Source organism: Cervus canadensis, chromosome 1 (assembly GCF_019320065.1).
Source record: "Cervus canadensis isolate Bull #8, Minnesota chromosome 1, ASM1932006v1, whole genome shotgun sequence".
NCBI lineage: Eukaryota > Metazoa > Chordata > Mammalia > Artiodactyla > Cervidae > Cervus > Cervus canadensis.
This window is the reverse complement of record NC_057386.1, coordinates 15,897,248-15,923,018: the sequence shown is the minus strand read 5'-3', so window position 1 is coordinate 15,923,018 and position 25,771 is coordinate 15,897,248. Positions and strand designations below refer to the sequence as shown.

The window sequence follows — 25,771 nt, the reverse complement described above, 5'->3', positions numbered from 1 at the left end:
GAGTTAGAAACATGAGTCCAAGAGACTTAGAAAACATTTTGCCTAACATAGACTTTATGATGTAAGCGATCTTAATCCCTGTTGTAGATAATGGACCTATCCTTAAAGTCCAGGAATCATAAATTTTAAAAGGACAGAATATAGTCAATAGTCTTCATCCAGGCTTGACTTCTTAATTTAAGAACTTTGTAGTTTTTGCTTTTTTTCTGAGTTTGGGCTTATCAATGTCTAAATTTTACCATGTCTTATAGATGAAGAGAAGATCAAAGTAGATACAGTGATGAAAGAACTGAGTACTGTTTTAGGTAAGTAAAATATTTCTTAATTCTTAACTGTGTTTTAATGATATTTCTCCCATCCCTTCATTCTGTTAATTTGCTATTCTAACCTTTCATTAACTAAACATTCTCATTTATCTGCTATGATTACCCATGCTTTTGCAACAGAGGTACTAGGAAGGTAGGTATTCCTAGACAAGAATTCCAAGACAAGAATTTCAAAATTTGGGCAATAACTGAGATAATACTATATATAGACATAATTATTTGAGTCGGTCATCAACATCACAATTTTCTAGACAATTATATTAGCCTCATATCATTATATGTAGAATTTTTCCCAACATTATGAGAATGTGTCTTTTATTATAGAGACAATATTATATTTCTAAATCTGGTATTTACTCTTCATAATTCAATAACTGTCCTTAGGGTCTTGTTTTTCTAGCAATAAATTATGCTGCTATACAAATAAGTGTTTTGTTTATTTTTTGTAATTTGGATTCATTTGATAATGTTTCATAGCTTGGCAACAGCCTTTTCTTAATAGTGTGGAAATTATTTGTAGTCCTACTTCCACAATTTGATCCTCTATCAACCAAGACTACAAGAAAGACAATTAGGAACTGTCCAGATTTGCTCCTATTCTCTGAATAGGACATGAACTGTATTTTATACTAGGCCAGACAAGGTGAGACTCAGTTTTTTTTTTTTTTATTCCCATGAGTGAAATGCATTATACTTGGGAATCTGTTCCACCAGATATTAGCTATTTCCTTAGAAAAGATTCTATCCCTTTGGGCTCTTTATAAAGAGACAAGATCTACTGAGACTGTTGAAAAGACATGCACTTAGAATTGTCTCTATAAAAGCTGGCTTAAAACTCAGCATTCAAAACACTAATATCACAGCATCAAGTACCATCAATTCATGGCAATTAGGTAGAGAAAAAGTGGAAGCAGTGGGAGATTTTATTTTCTTGGGCTCCGAAACCACTACAGATGGTGACTGCAGTAATGAAATTAGAGATGCATGCTCACTGGAAAAAAAGCTATGACTAACCTAGATAGCATATTAAAAAGCAGAGACATCACTTTGTCAACAAAGGTCTGTATAGTCAAAGCTATGGTTTTTCTAGTAGTCGTGTACGGATGTGAGAGTTGGGCCATAAAGAAGGCTGAGTGCCAAAGAACTGATGCTTTCAAACTGTGGTGCTGGAGAGGACTCTTGAGAGTTCCTTGGTCAGTAAAGAGATCAAACCAGTCAATCCTAAAGGAAGTCAACCCTGAATATTAATTGGAAGGACTGATGCTGAAGCTGAAGCCCGAGTACTTTGGAAACCTCATGCAAAGAGCCAACTCATTGGAAAAGGCCCTGATACTGAGAAAGACTGAGGGAGGAGAAGGGGGTGACAGAGGATGAGATGGCTGAATGGCATCACTGACTCAATGGACATGAGTTTGAGCAAACTCTGGGAAACAGTGAAGGACAGGGAAGCCTGAAATGCTGTAGTCTACTGGGGTCACAAGGAGTAGGACTTGACTTAGCAACTGAACAACAACAAGAACATAATCAGAATTCTTTAAGTTGGCTTGACAGTAAAAAGCTGAATTATAAAGTTAGGATTGTCCTAACTCTAGTAAAGTGATTGTCTCTAATAAAATTAAACTTCAATAAGTTTTTATTAATAGTAAGGGAGATTATGATTGGCTAAGTCAGAAATGTATGAAATTAAACAAGTAAAAAGAAAAACATGACAAAATAAGAATAAAAATGTATGAAAAGTATACAGTGCACTGACAGTCAGTGTTTTCTTATTCTAATGGTTTTGTGTGGAAGCTTTTGACATTATGTAATTTTTGTTTCTGTGGAGCTTGGACCTTGGGTCAGCAAGTGACTTACATGAAAAAGTGAAAATGCAAGTGTTAGTCACTCAGACATTTCCGACTCTTTGTAACTCCATGGACTGTAGCCCTCCAGGCTCCTCTATCCATGGAATTCTCCAGGCAAGAATGCTAGAGTGGGTTGCCATTCCCTTCTCCAGGGAATCTTCCCGACCCAGCAGTTAAACCTGAGTCTCTGACGTTTCAGGCAGATTCTTTATTGTCTGAACCACCAAGGAAGCAACAACCTGCTTATTGAAGCTCTCAGCGGTCTTGAAAGATGTAACTTTCCAGTTCTGATGTCTCTTCTATTTTACCAGAGGTTTTGGTATTAAAAAGATGATGAAGTTTCTAAATATTATGCAGAATCTTATATAATCATGAATGATTACCAAAATAAAATGAATTCTCTAAAATTGAATAGATAAGTTGGAATGCCCTCAGTAGGTATAGTAGGGTAGTGTATCTACAAGTTTGTTAGCCAGTCTGAGCGTTATGAATTTTTGACACAAGAATGTTAAAAATCCATCCAGGGGGCTTCCCTGGTGGTTCAATGATTAAGAAAATCACTTTCTAATGCAAGGAACATGAATTTGATCCCTGGTCCCTGGTTGGGGAACCAAGATCCTCCATGCCATGGGGCGCCTAAGTGCATGTGTCACAATTACTGAGCTTGTGAACTCTAGAGCCCACACACCCACAATGAAAGATCCCTCATGATGCAACTAAGACCTGAGGCAGCCATAAATAAATAAATAGTTTTTAAAAATCCACCCAGAAAATAAACATACTGTTAGTACATGTTCATAACTCAGAAGCAACTGTATAAAACCCTTTTGGATATGTTCAAAAAGTCCCTTAAGGTGTGGTTCTAATCAAAATCTCACAGTTATAGATTTTCTAGAATTATTCTAGTTTCAGAGGAGGTTTGAATTGGCCATGTACTCTGATATCATGCACAAATGTCCTAATCAGTGTTTAATAATGTAGTGAACTTATTTCTGTAGCAGTCTGTTGTTTTATGTAGTGTTTTAGCAAGTATCCATTTGAAATTTTATCTGGTGCAACTAAGGAGCAATCCTGACTTTGCCAGATATTATCCTCATTGATATTGTAACATAACCATTCCAATAGCTTCCTTACAAAATTAGGTAAAATTTTGTGCTTAAATGGAATCTTTGAATCTGATCCTACACTTGTTTTTCTGATCTAGAAGAGGTCCTTCTAAAAGGACTTTGGGTGCTTTTTTCTGCTCAATAGTTATGTGAATCCTTAAAGTGGACAATGAAGGAAAAATGAATCCACTTCTGTTCCTCATATATGCATAGTTGGACCTCCGGGCATGAGAGAAGGGTCATCACTATGAAAGCTGCGTCCAGTCACCCTACCCTCCCTCCTCCATGGAGTGGGCTCCGTTGCTCCCTGGCCAGACCCTATGGAGGCTTCTGTTTGACCCAGTTGTGTGGAAATGATGGTAGGAGTGCTCCAGCTTGTTTCGTTAACAGCAAAGAAAAAGATCCAATAATAAATGAAATAGAAAAGGCCATTTTTATCATAAAAATTCAGTAATATATCTTTCCCAACTCTGAAGCTGACATAATCAGAGGAAACTCATTTATCTCTGGAATTGCAAAGGAATAGCCATATAAAATAACTACTGTTCATTACAGAGAAATGGGGAGGAGTAGAACAAAAGAAAACCTGAGAGCTCAGTAGAACACAAACAAGTACATAGCTACCCAGGTACACTTTTCACAAACGTTCTGAGAAGATGCCCATTTCTAGCAGCATGCTGTGCTATGTGCCTGGATGTTGAAAACAACTAATAATGCGGATAGAATCTAATTTTAAAAGAATTCTTAAATGTTTCCATAAATGTGTATCCTTAAGGAATATACATACCAAAAGCCTGGAACCTGAAGAAGAAGAGCCCTGAAACCACATTTCATTCTCTAAGCATTTGCTGAACTAAGTGAATCTAGGCAGTTTTGACTGTCTGCCAGAACTCAGTAGAAAGGAAGCAAAACCCAGAGCCTGCCCAAAGTAGGAAATATGGTGGGTTTGATCCACGGGTCGGGAAGATCCACTGGAGAAACAAATGGCCACCCACTCCAGTGTTCTTGCCTGGAGAATTCCATGGACAGAGGAGCCTGGTGGGCTACAGTCTGGAGGGTTGCAAAGAGTCGGTCACTACTGAGCAACTAAGTACACCTGCCCTAAAGCTAAGACTTGAAAAGCTATGTGTATAGCATAAGAGCGAATTAGAAATATGTCTCTGGACTGCAAGGAAGACTGTCTAACTCAATTTATAAACACAAGATGACCTTTACGCAGGCTTACTTATCAAATTTACACTAACTTAGGCTGAGAATTTAAAGTAATCCTAAAAGAAATTTGCAACTGTGGTATTGGAGAAGATTCTTGAGTGTCTCTTGGACTGCAAGGAGATCAAACCAGTCAACCTAAAGGAAATTAGTCCTGAATTCATTGGAAAGACTGATGCTGCAGCTGAAACTCCAATACTTTGGCCACCTGATGTGAAGAACTGACTCATTGGGAAAGACCCTGATGCTGGGAAAGATTGAAGGAGGGAGGAGAAGGGGATGACAGACAATGAGATCACCAAAGGTTGGATCACCAACTCAATAGACATGTGTTTGAGCAAGCTCCAGAAGTTGGTGAAGGACAGGAAAGCCTGGCATGCTGCAGTCCATGGGATCACAAAGACTCAGACATGACTGATCAACTGAACTGAACTGAATTCTGAAAGTTCTGAAGGATACTCATCTTCTCAAAACAAAGATTTTCACATACAAAGAAGTTCCTGGTCTAAAATTACTAAACACATTGGCACAATGAGTAACTAAGCATGGCATGATGAGTAACAGCCATCATAAATAACATATGACAGAATCAGATTTAGATTTTGGAATTATCAGACAAAAAAATGTTAAATAATCACTCTTAATATATTTTAAGAATTGAAAAAGGGCCTTGAATATGTGAATGAAGAGCAGACAGATTTGATAAAGAACCAAAGAGATCTTCAAGAAATAAAAGCAATATAAAGTTAAAACATTAGATGGATTGAATGGTAACTTTTAAAAAGCTGAAGAAAGAACTAAGGAACTTAAGAAGTTATAAAGTATGTAGCACAGAAAGACCAAAAAATGGAAAATGTGAAAGAATGATTAAGAGACATACAGAATAATAAGAAAATCTAATGTATTTTTAATTGGAATGTCAGGAAGAAGAGAGAGAATGAGACAGAATCAATATTTGAAGAGAACTTTCCAGAAGAGAGAAAGGATGTCAATTTAAAGAAGCCAAGTGAATCCCAAGCAGAATAAATAAAAAGAAATCTGTACTGGACATACATACTTGAAATATGCAACATACCTAATTTATTGACTAAAAGTTTTGGATTCTAGACTTTATAGACAGTAAGCTTTCAGAGACTCATTTTCTGCTGATTTAAACCAAAGGACTTAACTAAACCAAAATTGTTTTTCCTTGCAAAGTATAAAAGTAATAATCAAAAAATTACTTACCATACAAACAGTGTAAAATAAAAATTATTATGGAAGCCTGAGGCCCTGTTTTTTTAAAGATACTTTCTAACAAGTATTAACTATACATGTTTTTATATACATTTTATTAATTAGTTAATACAAGGCATATAATTTATATGCCTTTCTAGATGAAATTTATGTACCTAAGATTGCATTTCTCTTAGCATAATGATAATTTCAAAACTATCAGGAGAAATACTTAAATATCTATTTAGTGAAGAAAAGAACCAATATTTGGCTTTTTTTTTTTTACCACTTACATAATCAGGGTGGTCATAAATGTTAGTTTTTTTGTTTGTTTACAACACATTATTTTTAAGTACCCACAAAATTATAGTGCATGAGTGAAAATGTTACTAGTTAGCAGCTTTTGTTGTAATAACTCACTGATTTTTATCCTTATAAAATTCTTTTTATCACCATTTCTGTCTTTTCTAGGAAAGCAGATAGATGTCAGTGACCTAGAAAAAGCTCTGAAAGACATGAAAGTAGAAGTCACAGATAAGGAATACTTGAATTTAGTAAAAACTCTACCAGTTGATGGTAAGGATTTTTAAATTATATATGTATTCTTCAAATGGCTTTAGAGTGCTTGACTGTGTAGTTTTCTTCTAAAATAACTCCATATTGCTAGCAAGTTGTTATTTTTTCTTTTTGTAATCATTTTGGAAAACTTTTAGTACTTGATTTTTGCCAAAGAAAATCTGGGTCATTTAATTTATATTATGGTAGGCAATAGCTATTTCACTCATTCCTACCAAGAAATTATATGATTTACTGTCTTTGATTCCACTAATATGCCTGATAGTAAGTGAAAGAGTGTGAAAATGGAAGAGTAAAGGGTACAAAGGAAGAAGTCAGAGATAAAAGAAAATCAAATGGGATATACAAGGTTTAGGGTGTCCTTGGTAGCTCAACTGGTAAGGAATCTGCCTGCAATGCAGGAGACCTGGGTTCCATCCCTGGGTTGGGAAGATCCCCTGGAGAAGGGAACAGCTACCCACTCCAATATTCTGGCCTGGAGAATTCCATGAACTGTATAGTCCATGGAGTCCCAGAGAGTTGGACAAGACAGAGAGAGCAACTTCACTTTTACACAAGGTTTAGACCAATAATCATTGTTTTTATCCAAGAGCTAATAGATTTGTCTCATTAAAGTCTTTCTCCAAACAAATTTTGTTAGTATTTGAGAGCAAAAAGGTACATTTCAGGAGAAAAGAATTATTAAAATTCTCTTTTTGAAATTATGGGATTAGGGGAAGAATTGCAGAATTTTTTTTTAGGTGAATCCCCTTTTTATTCTTTCTCTGACATGAATTATGCCTTTTCTTACAGTTGAAGGAAAGGTGTTTCAAAAAAGGTTGCTAGACAGTGTGAAGAATCTTAAAAGTGAGTGAAAAATATGATGAGAAATCAAATAAATCTGAGATATTATTGTATATTTTCACATATGCTAACTTATTTTTTATTACATTAAAAATCCCATATGTATACTTTCTCAATATTTATGCATGTGTTATATATGTTGTGCCATAAATCCCTGGAAAATTACCCAGTCCTTTTAAAATTTGCACTTTGTTGATTGAATGAAAGATAAAGTCAAATTATCAGTTGATCCTCCTTGTACCCTTGACTGGGTGTTACTGTACCTTAATGTCTTCTTGATTAAAGTGTTAACAATAATACATATGAATTAATGCAGATTTTTCTCACATCTTTATATCTTTCTTGCCTGTTATAAGGAGGAAAGGTTGATGTGATTAACCTGGACACATTTTTGGAAAATATGGGGATTGAGCTTTCACCTGAAGAGCTTGAAGATTTTTCACAAAACTTGCCAGTTGATGGTGAGCATTGTAGATAAAAATATATTCCCTTTAGGATATCTTAGGTTTGAGAGCATCTGTAAATTAATGATAGTACTTATTTGGTATCAACAGGGCATTTTGAAAAGCTTATAGCCAAACTCAGGTCTCAAATGAAAACACATCCTTGTCTCTTCATTAATCCAAAACCAACAAATGTTTTCTGCTGTGAATAATAAAAATTGGTGAGAATACTAACAGATCAAAAAATGAAGAAGAGGAAGGAAGATAGAATGAGAACAATTTTAAAGAAACGTTAAATAATAAGTCAGAAGAAAAAAACAACCTATAATGAGGGGTAATTAAAATTGACTAATGGTTGTTTCCAGTGTGTATGCCTCAGTTGTTCTGATATAAACAGAAGATTAAAAGGAGACAAAACACTAAGAATTTTAAAGAGGTATATAACTACAGATAGTATGCATAATGATACTCATTGTTGTGTATAATGTGGGATTAGGGTATTATATATATTAATACAATACAGGGTAAAATAAATTAGTTACCAATATTAATCAAAGAAGAGATGAAAATATAAATAGGCCAATAATGATAGTTGGAAAAAACTATTGAATAAGTATACCTATCAACCACCACCCATCACTCCAACAAAAGGTGACAGGCCTGCAGAGTTTTGAGAATAAATTCCTTCAAATTTTCAAGGAATGTTTATTTTAATGCTAGCTAAACTTGTCCAGAGGACTCCAGTTTAAGATGATGAGAAAAATAAAATCCATTTAGTTTTTATTTCCTCTAATATCTAACAAAGGAGCAACAAAAATGAAAAAGTAAAAAATCCACAAAGGAAATTTAACATCAATCAAATGAAAAAAAAAAAAGACAAATCTAATGCCATAAATATTTAAAGGAGACAACCATGGAGACACATCCGTATAGAGAATGGACTTCTGGACACAGCGGGGGAAGGAGAGGATGGGACGATTTGAGGAAGTAGCATTGACATATATACACTCTCATGTGTAAAATAGAGAGGTCGTGGGAAACTTCTGTAGGACACAGGGAGCCCAGCTGGTGCTCTATGAGAACCTACAGGAGTGGGACGGGGGAGGAGAGGAAGGAGGCTTAAGAGGGAGGGAATATATATGTGATTATGACTGATGCACACCGTTGTGTGGCAGAAACAAATGCAACATTGTAAAGCAGTTTTCCTCCAATTAAAAAAAAAGATTCTAAAGTAGAAACTACTGCAACAGAGCGAGGCTCCTCTGAGCCTCTCCCCTTTCTCAGAAATTAAATTGGTGAAATCCAGAGAGGTATCACTAAAATGCCCAGACCTGGGGTGAAGAAAACTGGGTACATAACTTTCTTCTCTCTCCATTTATGAGGAAGAAGTAGAAACAGTTGTTGGGGAGGAGTGGCTACAACAGAGAAAATGAATGATTGGAATCACTCATGGACAGAAGTAAAAGCTTCAGAACTATAGGCTGAATCGGGGGTCTAATCTGAAGCCCAAGAATACCATCCCATAGGCAGATCTGGGGTTTGGTGAAATGTCTTTACCAGGGTCTCAGAGCAATGACCCCTGTTGGGACATTTAACCAAAGTTCAAATACGAGAGCAGGGCTCAAGTATAAGACCACATGACATACCTCACTCCACCCTTAGATTGCAGTAAAAGTGGGTAGAACAATTTTCTTCAAATGCCATCTCACTGAAGAAAGCAAACTGGTCTCAGATGCTGTAGAAAGGGCTGTTAAAAGATACATTAAATCCTGAGAATAAAATGAAGATCTGGACAGAGTTGCTGAAGCATATGCAAGATGGAAAAAAAAAAAAAAGGATATGGTGACAATTCTAGCATTAACACAGTGAAGAAAAACAGAAAAGTGAAAAGGGAAAGTAAGAAGATAGGATGAAGGAAGATAGCATGCAAAAGACAAATAATCCATCAAGTAGAAAATATAACCTAAGGAACAAAGAAAAAGAGGTTGTTGACAATTCATATTACAGGACAACTTTAATGGATTCAATAAAACTAAAGCTCAAAAATGAGATGGTACCATAACATATAAATATTAAAAAGGGAAATTGCAGAAGTAAAAAAAGAATAAGCACAAAAAGTCACTATAGAATTATTAAGTAAATTATAAACATCAAAATTAAAAAATATAAAGCGCTAAAAATCATATTACAGTGTGAGCAGACTTGGTACAGTAAATACAAAGAAAAAAGATTAAAGTTATAAAAAATCTAGTAGATATGGATGATTCACAAAGGCATCCACCATAAGAATGTCAAATATCTTTAGAAGAGAGTATAAGAATTAAAACTTTTTAATCAATGATAGTTTTTAAAAAAGAAAATTTCTATAAAATGAAGGAATGAATGCAGATCAAAAATGTCACACCAGGCTCCAGAAAATGTTGATCCAGAGTACTCTACAGTGAAATATTTTCTAGGTTGCTCACTGAACGTTAAGGAAAAATGAGAATTTTTCAGACACACAGATGATAGAAAGCAGGTAACAGATGAGGAGAGGAAGTGATGGGTTTCCAAAGCCACATTCAACTCCAGAAAAGAATGTCAGAGTATCTACAAAGGTGAAAAAGAAAGTGTGACAAAGAGGATTATGTACAACTATGATGTCATTCAAATATACATAAAAATTTTATATATAAATATAAAATTCCAACTTTTAATAATGGGAAAAACTAAATGAATTTAGCACCTATTGAAAAAAAGATGATGAAATATAGTTAAGAAATAACTGAAAATTGAGCAAAAGGAAACAATGGTGAAAAGACTGGTGGTGACCTGTAAATCTGTTTGAATACAAAACAAGTACTAGACAATTGTGGGGATGATAGATATAAAATAACATGTTTTTATGTGTCAGTGTAACAATGATAGCATAACTAATAAAAACATGAAAGTGAGGGGAGAAATGGGAGGAAGTGAGAAAATGCTTTTCATAGCAGGAAAGCAGGTGATAGTTTTTAAAATTGAAAGATTAAGTTTGAAAATATGGCTTCACCTCTGTTTTTCATATTCTTTTAAAATTAACTGGATATCTTCATAAATATCTCTTGTACTAAGATATATTTATTAGAAATTGAAGATTCTTATTTTTATTTTTTTTCTTTTATTTTTTATTTATTTTTTTTTATCATAATTTTTTTTTTTCCAGTGGGTTTTGTCATACATTGATATGAATCAGCCATGGATTTACATGTATTCCCAATCCCGATCCCCCCTCCCACCTCCCTCTCCACCCGATTCCTCTGGGTCTTCCCAGTGCACCAGGCCCGAGCACTTGTCTCATGCATCCCACCTGGGCTGGTGATCTGTTTCACCATAGATAGTAAACATGCTGTTCTTTTGAAATATCCCACCCTCACATTCTCCCACAAAGTTCAAAAGTCTGTTCTGTATTTCTGTGTCTCTTTTTCTGTTTTGCATATAGGGTTATCGTTATCACCTTTCTAAATTCCATATATATGTGTTAGTATGCTGTAATGTTCTTTATCTTTCTGGCTTACTTCACTCTGTATAATGGGCTCCAGCTTCATCCATCTCATTAGGACTGGTTCAAATGAATTCTTTTTAATGGCTGAGTAATATTCCATGGTGTATATGTACCACAGCTTCCTTATCCATTCATCTGCTGATGGGCATCTAGGTTGCTTCCATGTCCTGGCTATTATAAACAGTGCTGCGATGAACATTGGGGTGCACGTGTCTCTTTCAGATCTGGTTTCCTCAGTGTGTATGCCCAGAAGTGGGATTGCTGGGTCATATGGCAGTTCTATTTCCAGTTTTTTAAGAAATCTCCACACTGTTTTCCATAGCGGCTGTACTAGTTTGCATTCCCACCAACAAAAAAGAAGACATACAGATGGCTAACAAACACATGAAAAGATGCTCCACATCACTCATTTTTTTCTTTTATTTTTATTAGTTGGAGGCTAATTACTTCACAACATTTCAGTGGGTTTTGTCATACATTGACATGAATCAGCCATGGATTTACATGTATTCCCCATCCCGATCCCCCCTCCCACCTCCCTCTCCACCTGATTCCTCTGGGTCTTCCCAGTGCACCAGGCCCGAGAACTTGTCTCATGCATCCAGCCTAGGCTGGTGATCTGTTTCACCCTAGGTAATATATATGTTTGATGCTGTTCTCTCGAAACATCTCACCCTCGCCTTTTCCCACAGAGTCCAAAATTCTGTTCTGTACATCTGTGTCTCTTTTTCTGTTTTGCATATAGGGTTATCGTTACCATCTTTCTAAATTCCATATATATGTGTTAGTATGCTGTATTGGTCTTTATCTTTCTGGCTTACTTCGCTCTGTATAATGGGCTCCAGTTTCATCCATCTCATTAGAACTGATTCAAATGAATTCTTTTTAATGGCTGAGTAATATTCCATGGTGTATATGTACCACAGCTTCCTTATCCATTCGTCTGCAGATGGGCATCTAGGTTGCTTCCATGACCTGGCTATTATAAACAGTGCTGCGATGAACATTGGGGTGCACGTGTGTCTCTCAGATCTGGCTTCCTCAGTGTGTATGCCCAGAAGTGGGATTGCTGGGTCATATGGCAGTTCTAATTCCAGTTTTTTAAGAAATCTCCACACTGTTCTCCTTTTTGAAACTAATTCTCTGTATATCTGTCTTACCTGTGCAACTTCATAGATGAGAGTCTGTGGAATAACCAGTGATTATTTCTATGGGAGATAGGATTTGGAGTAATGTCTTTCCTTTTCCTAGTACATAGAGAAATATATAACACATAGAGAAAAGTGTGTAAAACATGAATTTCCTGTGTAACTAATGGTTACAAAACAAACAGCTGTATACTCTCCACCAACATCTAAAATCCACCATGTGTTCTCTTTCCCAACACTGCCCACTCAATTTATTCATATTTTACCACATAAATATGCTTCTCAAATTTTATAGTTCACCCACATTTTGAACTTCATATGAATGGAGTCACACAGCAAGGAACATTTTGTCACTGGCTTCTTTTTAGTGAGTGTAGGGGTAACTTACTGAAGGTTAAGTTTATGTTTTTCTGATTACTAATGAGGTTGAGACCTTTTTATATATCTATTAATTATTTGTGTAGCCTCTTTTGTGGACTGCCTTTTCAATTATATTGCCTGTCTTCCTACTGTGATTTTTTTTCTTATTGAACTGTGGAAGTTCTTTATATATTCTCTGTATAGGCACTTTGAGGCTAATTTGCAATGCAAATAACTGTCTCTTTGACTTGCTTTTTCATTCTTTTAATGGTGTCTTCCAGTGAACAGAAGTTCTTAATTTAAATGTAGTCAAATATATCAATCTTTTCCCTGATGGTTAGTATCTTTTATACTGTATAAAAGAAATCTTCCTATCCTAAGGTCATTAAAGTATTGTCCCCCCCCAAAAAAAAGTATTGTCCCACATTATCTTTTTAAAATTTCTTTGTTTTGCATCTCAAATTTAACTAACAATCCACCTGGATATGATTTTTGTATATGGGATGCCATAGGAGTTAAGTTTCTTTTCTTTCCCATATGAATATCAAATTTTTCAATAGCATATTTGAAAATACCATCAGTACTATCTTTTCTTGCTATAGTGCCAACTTTCTACAGTCAAATAACATGGATCTCAGAGCAGAGTATGAATTCATGTAGTATAAGGTAGGGGAGAGAGGTAGAGTCTCAGTTCTGACCTACCTAGCTTACAGTGAGTATGGACAAAAGCCTTTCAGTTTCCCTAGGGATTTGCCTCTTCAAGTATAGAATTGAGGAGGGTGAGCTAGATGCCTTTTAAGAGACCTGTCAACTAAAAGAATCTAAGTCAGCTTGAGATCCCATCTTTGAGCAGACATTTAGGTGGCAAAGAAATAAATTAAAAAACAAGTGAGTTAGGCATTTGTTTTTGATGCCATCACTCAGAACTTTTCTGCACCACAGTGCAAGGAAATTGTTGCCTGGTACTTTATCTAATGGTTGGTAATATTGAAGGTTGAACAAATGAGGCACTAGACAATGAAAATTTTATAAAAATGTAAAAAATATCAGGCCAATTTTAGATTTAGAAACAGTACATAACCTGCAGTCAGGGCTTCTTGCCTCTGAATTTTAAAAGCCATCAACCTGGTCAGAAAAAAATGCCAAGCCATTTTCAAGCCATTCAACAGAGATCCAATGACAGCACACCTGTTAAACATACATTTCCTAAAATCCTCCCAGAAAGGCATCTTTAATGAAATTAGTTCTAATGAAAGGATACTAGCGAGTTCAGTGAAAAATAGAATATTTTTTTTTACATAGCAGAAAATTGACACAAAGAGAGATTGCTTCTGCTTTTCTGTCCCCTAAAAAGAATACAAATGTCACTTCTGGAATCTAACATACAGACTTAATTTTCAAAATATATAGTTTTATTTTCTTCATAAGGCAGCCATACATAATAAACTCTAAGCATAAAACAGTCACAAACTTTTTCCATAAACCTGGACTTACTGAAGGTTTCCACTAGTCTCCAGGAGCTTACAGCCAGATTAGTCCTGATGTTTCAAATAATCAAGCCTTCTCCACAGCCAAAATTCCTTTTATGTTTGGGCTGTTGAACACAAGCTCAGGAGATAATTTGTCTTCAACATAGTCCATCTCTGATCCTAAAGGAATTTCTGTGCTTTCTTTTCAATGAAGACTGACTCCATCTCAAACAACTTCGTCATCAGAGTCTCCTTTTGTCTTCATATCTTCTAGACTATAAGAAAAGCCATTTCAGCTCTTGGTTTGGACACAAACTTTCACACCACTGTGTTCAGGGTTCAGGCTTATCTTTAAGAATTTCTTTACTGCAGTGTGTCAGGGTGAGGGTAACCTTGGGCTTGCAGCTTCCTCTTGCTCACAGCCCCAACAGTGGTCACGACTAACAAAGGCTAACTCGTTTTTAATCTCAAAGGGAAATAATTCCATATTTCACCAGCAAATATTACTTTGTTGAAGGTTTTTTGTGATTTGGGGTTATTTACATAACCTTTAGTAAATTAAAGGAGTTCTCTTCTATTCCTATTTTTGTTTTGGATGTTGACATTTATCCAATTCATTTTTTCTACACCTGATCATTGCATGTAATGAAGTGTTTATTGAAGTGGTTATATAGTATTTCTCCTTAAATCTATTAATCTAAGGTACTACATTGATTTTTGCATATTAATAAAACTTTGCATTCCTGGAATATATTGATCATGATGGATTATCACTGTTATATATTATTGGATTCTGATTGCTAATATTTTATTGAAGATTTTTGCATTCATGTTTATAAGAGATTTTCCTTATTTGTGCAGTCTTCATTAAATTTTACTAGCAAAGTTAAAAAAACATGTTGAAGAGTATTGCTTGTTTGAATTCTCTGAAAGAGATTTTTAAGGTGGCATTATTTCATTCTTAAATGTTTGGTGGGATTAACCAATGAAGACATCTTGGGTCTGAATTATTATTTTATTGTTGTTTGTGTTGTTGGAATTTTTTAACTTCCAATTAATAAGACTGTTTCTTCTTGTGTCAGTTTGGTAAACTGTGGTTTTCTAGGAATTTGTCAATTTTATATGAATTTTTAATGTATTTAAATAAAATTATTGAATAACTATAACTATCTTTTTAATGTTTGCAAGATTAGTATGGGAATCTTGCTCATTTCTAATATTGGTTATTTATGCCTTTCCTCTTTTTCTCTTGGTTAGTCTTACCAAGGGTCTAACAAGTATTAAAAGTCATTCCAAACAACCAACTTTTTGCTTTGTTAAACCTCTACATTCTTTTTTTTTTTTTGGTTAAACCTCTACATTCTTAATTCCTTTTTGTTTCATTAATTTCTGCTCTTTGTAATTTTCTTTTATTTCATTTGCTATTCTTTTTCTAATTTAAGGTGCATGCTCAGCTTATTAATTTTTAACTTTTTTCTTTTCTAATATATTTTGAATTCTGATATATTATTTTTTTTAGTTATTCAGTTTAAAATATTTCTTAGTTCTATTGTGATTTATTCTCAGCCCTCATGTGTATGTGCTGTTGTTTCAGTTGTGTTCAGTTCTTTGTGACCCCATGTATTGTAGCCTGCTAGGCTTCTCTGTCCATGGGATTCTCCAGGCAAGAATACTGGAATGGGTTGCCATTTCCTCCTCCAGGGGATCTTCCCAAACCAGGGATGAATTTTGATACATGATATATTTTTTAGTTATTCAGTTTAAGATATTTCCTTGTTCTGTTGTGATTTAGTCTCAACCCTCTGATACTCCCATGTGCTTTATTTTTAGGTTAATTGCATTGTAGTCAAAGAACCTACTCTGTGATTTTAATCCTTTTACATTTTATTGTATTTTATTTTTCAGCAACTTTATTGATATATAATTTACATACCATACAATTTGCCCATCTGAAGTATTCAATTCAACAGGTTTTAGCATATTCATAGACTTACATGACCATCACTATAATAGATTTTAGAACGTTGTTGTTGTTATTGTTCAGTATCCAGTCATGTTCGACTCTTTGTGACCCCACAGACTGCATCATGCCAAGCCTCCCAGTCCCTCACCATCTCCCAAAGTTTGCCCAAGTTCATGTCCATTGCATCAGTGATGCCATCCAGCCATCTCTCCTTCTTTCAGAGACTTTTCCAATGAGTCAGCTGTTCGCATCAGGTGACCAAAATACTGGAGCTTCAGCTTCAGCTTCAGTCCTTCCAATGAGTATTTAGGGTTGATTTCCCTTAAGATTGACTAGTTTGATCTCCTTGCTGTCTAAGGGACTCTCAGGAGTCTTCTCCAGCACTCCAGTTTGAAGGTATCAATTCTTTGGTGCTCTTCCTTCTTTACGGTCCAGCTCTCACAACCGTACATGACCACTGGGAAGACCATAGCCTTGACCATACAGACCTTTGTTGGTAGAGTAATGTCTTTGCTTTTCAACACACTGTCTAGGTTTGTCTTTTAGAGCCCAAGAAGAGGAAATCTGTCACTACTTACACCTTTTACCCTTCTATTTGCCATGAAGTAATGGGGCTGGATGCCATGATCTTAGTTTTTTTTAATGTTTAGTTTTAAGCTGGCCCTTTCACTCTCCTCCTTCACCCGTCATCAATATGCTCCTTAGTTCCTCTTCGTTTTCTGCCATCAGAGTGGTATCATCCGCATATCTGAGGTTGTTGATGCTTCTCCTGCCTATCTTAATTCCAGCTTGTAACTCATCCAGCCCAGCATTTCTCATGATGTGCTCAGCATATAGGTTAAATAAACAGGGTGACAGCAGACAGCCCTGGTGTACTCCTTTCTCAATCCTGAACAAGTCAGTTGTTCCTGTATGGCTCTAACTGTTGCTTCTTGACCCACATACAGGCTTCTTAGGAGAAAGTAAGATGGTTTGGTATTCCCATCTCTTTAAGAGCTTTCCACAGTCTGTTATGATCCACACAGTCGAAGGCTTTAGTATAGTCGATGAAACAAAAGTAGACAGTTTTCTGGAATTCCCTTGCTTTCTCTATGATCCAGCAAATGTTAGCAATTTGACCTCTGGTTCCTCTGCCTTTTCTAAACCCAGCTTGGACTCTGGAACATTCAGTCAGTCAGTTCAGTCGCTCAGTCATGTCTGACTCTTTGCAACCCCATGAACCGCAGCACGCCACGCCTCCCTGTCCATCACCAACTCTCCGAGTTCACCCAAACCCATGTCCATTGAGTCGGTTATGCCATCCAACCATCTCATCCTCTGTCGTCCCCTTCTCCTCCTGCCCTCAGTCTTTCCCAGGATCAGGGTATTTTCAAATGAGTCAGCTCTTCACCTTTTGGCGTCACTCTCGAAAGAGTCAACTCTTCACCTTTTGGCATCAGGTGGCCAAAGTATTGGAGTTTCAGCTTCAGCATCAGTCCTTCCAATGAATATTCAGAACTGATTTCCTTTAGGATGGACTGGTTGGAGCTCCTTGCAGTCCAAGGGACTCTCAAGAGTCTTTTCCAACACTACAGTTTAAAACCATCAATTCTTCAGTGTTCAGCTTTCTTTATAGTCCAACTCTCACATCCATACATGACCTCTAGAAAAACCATAGCCTTGATCACACAGACCTTTGTTGACAAAGTAATGTCTCTGCTTTTCAATATGCCATCTAGGTTGCTCATAACTTTCCTTCCAAGGAGTAAGTGTTTTTTAATTTCAGGGCTGCAATCACCATCTGCAGTGATTTTGGAGCCCAGAAAAATAAAGTAAGCCACTGTTTCCCCATCTATTTGCCTGGAACATTACCAAGCCCCAAAAGGAAACCTCTTACCCACTAACAGTCACTCCCTACTCTCCTCTTCTTCTCAGCCTCTGGCAACAATTAATCTACTTTTTATCTCTACCAGTTTGGCCTGTTCTGGAGGTTTCATGTGAATGGAATCATAAGTGACTGGTTTCTTTCATACAGCATAATGTTTTCAAGGCTCAGCCATTTTATATCATATATCACCACTTCATTCATTTTTGTTGCCAAGCAATCTTCCATTATATGGATATACCACATTTTGTTTCTTCATTCATAAGTCGATGAACATTTGGGGTTTGTTTCCACATTTTGGCTATTATGAATAATGCTGCTATGAATAGTCTCATGTGAATTTTTATGGATACATGTTTTCATTATTCTTGGACATATCCTTAGGAGTGGAAATGCTGAACATATGATAACTCTATGTTTAACATTTTGGGGAATTGAAATTATTTTACAAAGCAATTGTATCATTTTACATTTCCATCAGCAACATGTGAGGGTTCCACTTTCTTCACATCCTTGTCACTACTTGTTATTATCTCTCTTTTTTATTACAGTCATCCTACTAGTGGTGTGAAGTGGTAGTTTTAATTTTTATTTATTTTATGTCTAATGATGTTGCACATCTCTTCATGTACTTGTTGGCTATTCATATATTTCCATTAGAGAAACATCTATTCAGATTCTTTACCTATTTTTCAATTGGGTTGTCTTTTTATTATTGAGTTATAAGAATTCTTTATATATTCTATATAAAATTCCCTTATCATATGCATGATTTTCAAATACTTTCTCCTGTTCTGTGAGTTCCTCACTTCCTTGATGGTGTCCTGTGAAGCACAAATGCTTTTAATTTTGATGAAGTCCAGTTTATCTATTTTTTCTTTTGTCACCTATGCTTTTGGTGTCATATCTAAGAATGTTTTGCCTAATCCACAATAAAAATGATTTATTCTTATATTTCTTTCTAAAGTTTTTATAGTTTTAGCTCTTAATTTTGAGTCTATGATACATTGGAAATTATTTCTGTATATGGTATGAGGAAGGAATCTAACTTTAGTCTTTTGCATGTGGATGTATAATTGTCTCAGCACCATTTGTTGAAAAGTCTCCTCTTCTTCATTGAACTGCCATGGTACCCTTGTCAAAACTCAATTAATAGTAAATACAGTGATTTATTTCTGAACTCTCAGTTCCTCTCCATTGATCAATATATCTAGTCTTTTGCTGGTACTTCACTACATTGATTACTATCACTTTTTAATAAGTTTTGAAATTGGGAAGTGTACGTCTTCCACCTTTGTTCTTTTCTGAGATTGTTTTGGCTATTCAAGATACCTTGCATTTACATATGAATTTTAAGATTGGCTCTTAAAATTTGGCATAAATGCCAACTAAGATTTGATAAAAATTTTCTTGTGTTTCTAGATCAATTCAGCATGTGAGAGAGGGTAGGGGATAGTCACAGAGAATGTTACCATCGTTTCAATATTAAGTGTTCTGACCCATGATCATAGGATGTCTTTCCATTTATTTAAGTCAATCAGTTTCTTGCAATACTGTTTTATAGTGTTTTAAGTATGAGTTTTGTCCCTTTTTTTGTAAATTTATTCCTCAGTGATAGGTGATTTGTTCTTTCAATGTTACTATAGATGGAACTGTTTTCTTAATATGGTTTTGGACTGTTTAGTGTCATTACTTTTATTTTTAAAGATTTATTTATTTGGCTGTGCCAGTTCTTACTTGAGGCTTGCAGAATCTTTGATTTTCGTTGAGGCATGCAGGATCTTTAGTTGCGGTATGGGAACTCTTAGTTGCATCATTTGAGGTCTAGTTTCCTGACCAAAGGTCAAACCCAGGCCTCTTGCATTGGGACCATAGAATCTTAGCCACTGGATCACTAGGAAAGCCCCTCATTACTTTTAAAATTATTGATGTTTGGCTTTACAATGCAATATATGATAATTTTTGTAAATGCTCCTATGTGAAAGGAAATATGCATTCTGAAATTATTGGGTACAGTGTTGTCTATATGTCCATTAAATCAAGTTTGTTAAATTTGTAGTTCAAATTTCCTGTAGTCTTAATGCTTTTTTCTGCTTATTTTGTTAACTACTCAATGAAATATATTAAAATATCCAACCATAATTTAAAATTTTTCTACTTCTCATTCTAACTTTGCATTTGTGACCATGTTGTTGGTGTCAATATAACTTATGTTGTTTGTGACCATGTTGTTGGTGTCAATATAACTACACTATGTTTTTGCTTAGTATTTGTATGGTCTATATCTACCCATCTTCTTACTTCCAACTTTTCTGAATCCTTATATTTCAAATATTTTAAATTCTTAAGTTTTAGATGGTTAGATCACTTCCTTGATGAATTTTACCTAACATGTGAATAAGATATAGTAACCTTCTTAATCAACTGTTCAAAGAACACAGAAAGCAGAAACATTTCTGGTTTGATTTATGAAACTATCTTAATCTTGATACCCAAACTTGATGAAGAAAACACAAAAAAGGAAGATCACTAGCCAGTCTCTCTCATAAACAAATGTGCAAAAATCCTAAACAAAATATTAGCAGTATGAATCTATCATTTTTATTTTTGTATTACTAATAACAGTTGTGCTATTACTAACATACTTGTGCTTAAATCTACTTTTACTCAACGCCTACATTTGTACCATCTGTTCACCATTCTGTTTTTTTCCATTCTTGCTTTGCTTTTGGATTTCTATTATTTTTCTTATTAGTTTGGACTTTTTAAAGATTATTTCAGAAATTACAATATAGTCCTTAATTTATCTTTCTCCAATTTTGTATTTGGCTTTTATCCTCATTCAAGACAGTGCAAGATTCTTGGACTATTTTAATTTTGTTAATCCCCCTTCCCAACTTATTGTTTTGTTTTACACACTATATTCCTCTAGAATTACTCATACATTATCATTTCATTTCTTCATATTCTTTCCTGCAGTCCTAACTTGAAAGGGGTCATTGAATGCTAAGCAGGATTAAAATTTTTTCAACTTATTCCTAAAAAATACTTGTAAAATTTTATAACATTGGGAGCAAAGAGGAATTTATAAGTAGGATTTAAAAAAAGACATATATAAAGAATAAAAGTATGAATACAGGAGGAAATAGTGGGACGCATGAAACAAAGTAGAGGAAAGGACTAAAACAATTTCTTCTTATGTCTGAGTAAGTATTTATTATATAAAATGTCATAGAATAGAACTAAAATGTAAGATGGTATCAACATTCTAGTTGAGGGCAGGAATCACAGGTTGAGAAAGCATAAGGAACAGTCTCATTGTTGTATATGACTGCTTTGTGTCTTACAGTGGATGGGAAAGTTGATCTGAAAAATGTGACACTGAGAATGAAAGACTTTACTGGTGAGTTTCTACGACACTGAAATCATAATGCTTTATAATAAATCATATTTTAGATGCTGTCATCTAGTAGTCTATTGTTCATATTAATTTTGACATTTACCCAGTTATCATTAAAGATTTCTACCTGAAAACATCCACTTGATCTCTGGTTATCTATGTATTAAAACGAAACCACAGACTTTGTTCTCATAACAAGTTCTATCTATGGTAGAGTTACTATATAGGTCTGTCTTTGCCTGCATGTAAATAGTTAAATTTTAGGTAAGCATGTGAAAAAATAAGGCAAAGCTTTGGAAAGTGCAAGATAATATGTTTTGTGTGTGTGTGTGTGTGTGTGTGTGTGTGTGTGAACAGTTACATAAGTCCGTATAATATCTCCTCTCATAATTATTTCTTTTGGCAATTCATTATCCAATCTGATAACTAGATTTCATTCTGCATATTATTCCCAACTTTAAGAGAGCCCTCACTATCTCAATATTATAAGAGCAAATTTACTTTGACTTCTATTGACATGCTGAATTTCCACATCCCATTTTGCCTTTGCTTTTTAACCACAGATTGGAAATGATGCCATATAAGTTATTATAAATGTATCTTTAAAAATACATACAACATAGGCTAATATTATGTTCTAGTGAACCTCTTTAAAACATTAAATAATTAATTTCTAAAGTTTTCACCTATAAACACTCTGTCTCTTCAAAGGAGAAAAGATTAATGCCAGTGATCTGAAAAATGTTCTTGGAAACATGGGGATAGAAGTCAATGATAAGGAATGTCTGGAACTGCTAAAATCACTGCCAGTTGATGGTGAGCTGAATTTGGGTTACTGTGACCTCCAAAGCATTGAGTTTTATGGTTCTAGTTATGATGTTTATACTTTGAAGTGTCACATGTTCATATTTACCTGCCCCTCACCCCACAGCTCTTGCTTTCTTATGAACAGTGTCTCTATTTCTGTATGCCAACTCAAGGACAGAGATCAACTGTCAAAAGAATCCTCTTCCAAAAAATCAGTGTTGAGGAGGTAAGATGTTACTGATGATTTTGAAAAAGGGGAGGAAGGAGTGGAATTTACATTTTGTCTCTCTCAGTAAGCATCCCGAAGTCCTCAGAAGAAAGTTTCTTTCTTCCTTTAAGTACAAAAGCTCAACATCTTCCCCATATCTTCTCAACAAAGCATCTTCTCAGCAAAGTTCTGTGTATCCCTGTAAGTAAATCTTGTACCAGCAGCCAAGAAATTAGTGTTTTCTGTATTATTATATCAGTTCAGAAGTTAACAACACCTTCAAGCATGAGCTTTATAGCAGCCAGTACCAGCAGCTGCGTCATGAAGAAGAGCCTGAAGAAACCTGAACAGGGTGCAGGTGACAGTCTTCCACCGCAAAGCAACATCTCTGCAGAGAGTGCAGAATAATTTGAGTACAAAGATGAGTCTGAGGTTGCAAAGCCTCCATGTTATTATATTACCTGGCTACAACACTACCCAGTTATGATGAAGGCAAGAGAATCAAGAATGAAGCTACTATCCCTTCAGTTTCTGGAAGAGATGACTTCGATAATGCTGACCAACTTGGTTTAGGCAACTAGACCTTAAAACTAGATTGGGTATTTCCTGTCTGCTTTCCTGACCACTTCAACTGCAGGGAAGTATGAGGCCATTTCAGGATTTGGCCTCTCTCTAATCAAGCAGATCCTTGTTGTCAGGTTTTCCACCTATTTCCCTGGATATTTTGATGGTCAGAATTGTCTCTGGTGGGTGTTTCTGGTTTTAGGTTTTCTCCTGTTTCTCAGAGGATTTGTTAGTTATGCAAAAGTTTGGAAGATATAAAAACTCAAATTTCTGCAGGACAGAGTTCTCTTTATTTACTGAAGACATTTTCTGGCAAAGGCCTTCCTGCATTTATGATTCCTCTCTCAAGAAACAAGAGAACATCTGCAGGAAGTGAATCGAGATGCAGAACACGAGGAATAACCACCTGCTTTTAGAGAAGAAAGTGCTATTGAAAAAGAGAAAATAGGATGAAGCAAATTACTGCTGTTACTCATTAAACCACTTACATGTCAAACTTGAGCTTCAGGAAGTAAAGAAAACAGAATGGAAATGTGATAGAAACAAGGAATGAAAAAAATTTTAAATAGAATAGGAAAAGATGGTGAGTTTTAGCTCTGTAGCATATAAACCAGTAGTTGCCATGGATGTGAAAGAGTAAGTAGATCTATTAATAATAACAGAATTTATTATGATGAGCCAAGTTCTGTCCTCACCACACACAATGATGACACCTTACCCCTATTTTATAGTGGAGGAAACTGAGGCATAGAAAGGGTAAGTAATTTGCCTAAGGCCACAAAGTTAGTCAGTAGCAGAGCAAGAATTTGAACCCAGACTCTTAACCTTTACACCAGACTACCACTCTATACCATAATGCCAACTTTTTTCGTTGCTTAACTTCATCATAATTTGAAAGTAGAAATGGATAGATTTATAAAGTCAGTCACAACGAGGAAATTCTGATCCTTAAGTTCTATCTGTGAGTCATTCTCTGTCCTGAACTATGCCTTTTCTTACAGGTGATAAGAAAGTTTTTCAGAATAGACTGCTAGCAGCTTTGAAGTCTTTTAAAGGTGGGTGATAAATGTAATGAGAAAGTACACAAGACTGAGATTCTCAATCTTTGTATTTACTTTTTCCTAGTTATTAGATCATGATTCCTCTGCCACCTCTTTTAAATATTGATGCTATAGTTTTGTTTTGTTTTGTTTTTTGAGTGTATGCTGTGTAGACGTGATCCCAAGGTCATATTCAAAGGCACCAGTCTTAAGTATCTCCACAGTTCTCTTTTTGTGTACTCTTGAGTAGGTCAAGTTAGAGTTTTAGCTTTCATAGAGCTGAAAATAACAATCACAATGCACAGCTATGAACTGTTGTTTTCCTTTCTTTTTTCAATATAAAAGGTGTCACATTCCCAGTAAATATAAAAATTAAAGAAAAAATCATCACTCATATTGCTACTGCTGAATCATTACCACTCTTTATATTTTGAAGCCCTTGATGTTAAAATAGCAAAAATCTCATATAGTCAAAATTGCTCTGAAATCTCATTAGAAGACTCCATAAAGACACCAACATTCTAGTCTTGATAAGTCCAGTATAGTCACTTTTTCTTCCAATGATATGGAATAGATTGTTATTCCTACAGTTAAGCAATTAGCTGAAGTGGCTGGCTTGCCTAAGAGCCATAATATACAAAAATATATCTCAAACTAGACTCTCATTGAGTTAAGATGCTCCCAGTATGATAGGCTTAGTGGAATTTAGTCCATCTGATAAAACAGTAAACTGAGCCATAATATACAAAAATATATCTCAAACTAGACTCTCATTGAGTTAAGATGCTCCCAGTATGATAGGCTTAGTGGAATTTAGTCCATCTGATAAAACAGTAAATTGATGTTCATCTGGAGTTTTCTCTCCGTAAGTGCTTGCTACCCCTGGAATGTCAGGGAGAATCACATGAATTATTTCATTGTTCATTTATACTGGACATGTGATTTTAATTCATATAAGTTAAATGATTATTTGATATAATACACCCTATTAAAAAAGCATTTTTTTTTCCTGTGGTACCCATTTTTTGTAATACCTATAGCTATGTAATTTTCTGTGGAATGAAAATACAATGGTTTACTTCACAATATCTCTTATCATTAAATATTTAAAATTCAGTGTACTTTTTTCTTTTTCCACTTATTATAAGTGAGATTATAATAAACATTTACCTCTCCCCTTTGACATGAGCTTTTTCTGTATTTCTAAAAGTGAAATTAGTGGGATAAGAGTTACGAACATTTTAAAGATTTGTGATGGTTATTGCCAAACCACTTTCCAATAAGGTAATTCTGGTTAACACTCTTACCAGCAGCCAGACCTATTGAGAGCTGAGAGCTTGTTTAACTCATCAGGACAAGAAGTGTTTTTCTTATTGTATCTTTATTGAGTTTCTCTCACATTTATGTCTCTTTCCTAAGGTGGAAAAGTTGATGTCAATAATCTGAATCCAGTTCTGAGGAGCATGGGGATCAAGCTCAGAAATAAGGAACTTAAAAGTGTAGTGGAAAAGCAACCTATTGATGGTAAGCATTGAATTTCTAAAACTAGACTAATTTGTTCCCTTGTAGCTCAGTTGGTAAAGAATCTACCTGCAGTGCAGGAGACCCGGGCTCGATCCCTGGGTTGGGAAGATCCCCTGGAGAAGGAAATGGTAACCCACTCCAGTATCCTTGCCTGGAAAATCTCATAGACAGAGGAGCCTGGTGGGCTGCAGTCCACGGGGTCGCAAAGAGTCTGGCGCAACTGAGTGACTAACACACACAACACACAAAGACATTTTTAAGAATCATGAAGAATTGGTCTTAAACTAAGAAGAAATCCTGTCTTTTGTCATTTTTATTCATCTGAAATTGTCAAACTGC

General features: G+C 35.2%; 1 protein-coding gene and 1 pseudogene across 1 annotated transcript in view; both read left to right on the top strand.

Annotated features, from left to right (window-relative positions):
* The window catches only part of LOC122438324, a 36,110-nt pseudogene extending 12,977 nt beyond the window's left edge, over window positions 1–23,133 (top strand).
* The window catches only part of EFCAB3 (EF-hand calcium binding domain 3), a 150,517-nt gene continuing 146,845 nt past the window's right edge, over window positions 22,100–25,771 (top strand). Inside the window, exon 1 of the mRNA XM_043465601.1 lies at window positions 22,100–22,105. The gene's annotated coding sequence lies outside the window, so the exon portion shown is untranslated. The remainder of the gene's footprint in view (window positions 22,106–25,771) is intronic.